The following is a 3,122-nucleotide window of genomic DNA, read 5'->3' on the forward strand; positions in this document are numbered from 1 at the left end:
AGACTAACACATAGATTCAAAGGAAAATATATTAAAAAGCCGGTTACAGGATGGATAAATAAGTTTAACAAAAAACAAAAACAATAGTACTAATAAAATATAATAATTTAATGAATAAATACGTTAAAACACACAAATAGAGAGGTCAACATATTAAAATAAATAAATAAAACAAAGAATAATCTCCGAGCTAATTCCCATGCAAATGATGGTGTATGATCCCCAGGAAGTCCAAAATAATGTTTTCTGCCAAGATCGCAATATCCCCAATGCTAACACCAAGCCCTTCTAAGAAGCTCCTTGTTCTATCTGGTATTGTTCCATGAGATCCAAACCAGAGGCCTCTCACGGTGAACTCTCTCTCCGAAGGTCTCGCAGAATTTTTCCTTAAGGAAAGGGACGCATTTTTCATTTATTTCTTTTTTGCCCTTTCCACTCCACTTTCCTGTTCGAGGTCATTACTTTCAAATCTCACGATCGGATCCAAGATAAGAGCCGTGTCTCCGACTTTTTTAAACACAACAATATCGGCATATCTGACGGATCCGTCGGTGTCTATACACCAATGTACTTATTTAAAATAAGACTGTTTACTCAGTGATAAAAATGACATGATTATTTATTAGTAAAGAAGAGATTGTCTTAGTAAATAGATTTTATGGCTAATTTTGTTGTTAAACTATTTAGCAACCATAAAGAAATAAAAATGAAACTTATTTAATAACTTTTTAAAAATAATTTTCATAAATAATATTTTATTTTTTAAATTTCAACTAGTATTTAAACTTTTGATAAATGTATTAAACTGCATTATTATTTTTTTTGTCTTCAATACATCCATATTCAATATTAAACTCTTATGTGGAGCTAAGAAGATCACAAAAACTATCAAATACCTGCCCGTACCAAATCCTTCATTAAGTTCTAAATACTCATTATATATATTAATGTTACATATTACATATTAAATTAAATTTTTCACAATGTTCCTTGTTTTTATATTTGTTAAAATTTTCTTGAAAAATCCCATATCTATTCAAAATATACTCTGCTGGTTTGTTTTCTTGTATTATAATATTCCTAGATTACCAATATTTCTCAAAAGATCTAAAAAGAATGTGCCATCTGGACTGCATATTGTACCATCATTTGATCCTTTTTTTTTTCTTCTTGCTGTCCCCCGAAAGGTATATTAGCTTCTGATCATTTTATGAATCTGGTTTATCTCTTAATATAGAAATTATGTTTAGGCCTTGGTTTGCCTTTTAATCTCTATCTTACTAATGAAGTCATATCCCATTCTACTGAACCTCTAAACTTACACTTTAATAATATTTTGCTTCAGTTGAAACTGCTTGGTTCATTCATCCACCTTCTTGGTTTAGTTCCATATGCTGCTATAACAGAAGGTATACCATAGTTAATACCTCGAAGGCAGCCAGTGACTGGCTCGTACTCTTCACTGACTCCTCTCCTGAAACGCATATAAAAGAGGCCTGCCTTTTTGGATTCACGTTTTCTACGAGTTTACCTCCTCCATTATACTCCTGCCTCGAAGGTACTGTTACTAGCAATTAGGCCTGGATTTACACATTAGGTGCAGAAAAAAATAGGTGTTTAATTAAAAAATAAAATATTTATAATAATTTCATAAGATTCCTATAAAGTAATAATTGTTGTCATTATATGATAAAATCATAATAAACATAAACATAATATACAGATTACTGTTTTGAGGAAACTATGATACTATAAAGAGGGGGAAAAAACTCATGGCTATAGGAGCGTTAAACATTTAAAACTTTAAATCTACCACCGCTAACAATTTTTCCAAATTATTTCGCAATTATATATTTTAACAATAAAAAAAAACTACATGTATAAATAGAAACTTAAATGTAACATTTTATTTTTGTCGTTGAGTATATTTTAAAAATATGTTCTTTCTTTAAAGTAATAATCAGTATATTTCAATTATAAATTGATGAATCCTTTATTAAATAATTATTTATTTTCAATTAAGCATTCCACATTCTATAAATTAGCTGAAGTCTATTGTATGTACTTTGTTACTTATATTTATTTATTGTTGTTGTATCATTGATTTCATGTAATTCTTTCAATGCTGTATTTTATAGTGTAATGAAGTGTTTTTATGAGTGGTTGATGTATTATGATAGGTTAAATATCATATAATTTAATATGAATTCTTTGTAATTCAAATTAAAAAAATATATTACCAGCAGATAAAGTTTTTTTTTATAACTCCTTTCAATTTAACCTTATATATCAATACATATATTTTACATACATATATAAAACAAAGTTTATTGGAGAGAATGATAAGGTCAGATATTATGGAGGAAAAAAAAAGAGACATGATCAATGACTCTGGTGGGGCCAAACTGGCATCCACCATTTGTTGGTAATTTAAAAAAATTACTAACAATTAAGAAAAAAAGTACTAATGATTGTTTTATTATCCTACACAGGTCAATTACTTTTCAAGAGAATTTGTCAAAATACAACATATAGTAACTGTTCTGTAAAACTGATGAATTCAACAAATTAGGTATTTTCTATTTTTATTTTTTATTTTTTTGTATATGGGGTCTGTTTTACTGAAATAGTCATAATTACTAATTAGTTCACCTACCTATGTGAAACATAATCAGAAATGTTCCTAGTTCTCAAAAATATAAACATATAGGTTTTTTTTTATACATAAAAAAGTTATCAAACCAGGTAAAATTAAAAATATTAATAAATTTTGTTTCAGGCTTTTATGAAGAAGAACGATAATTCTCTTCTTTTTTTAAAAATTTAATAAAGACTATTTCTTTCAATAAAGGAAGAGTAAAAAACAAAAACAATATATCAAAAAATAAATTTTTAAATCGCTATAAATGTAGACCAATATAATTCCAAATTATTTATACACATTTTTTTAATTTATTTGAAACTGATATATTAAAAGAATGTTGACAATTAAAAACAATATCCACAAAAGAGGACAGATTTTCTGGAACAATGTATCCCCAATTTTAGGTACAAAGTCATCCATAGTCCCCTTCATCGGAAATTTTGGGCAATTTTAAAATTAAACTTATCTCTATACTTCT

This window comes from Halyomorpha halys, unplaced genomic scaffold (assembly GCF_000696795.3).
Source record: "Halyomorpha halys isolate HHAL.00 unplaced genomic scaffold, Hhal_1.1 Scaffold28.1, whole genome shotgun sequence".
NCBI classification, from domain to species: Eukaryota; Metazoa; Arthropoda; class Insecta; order Hemiptera; family Pentatomidae; genus Halyomorpha; species Halyomorpha halys.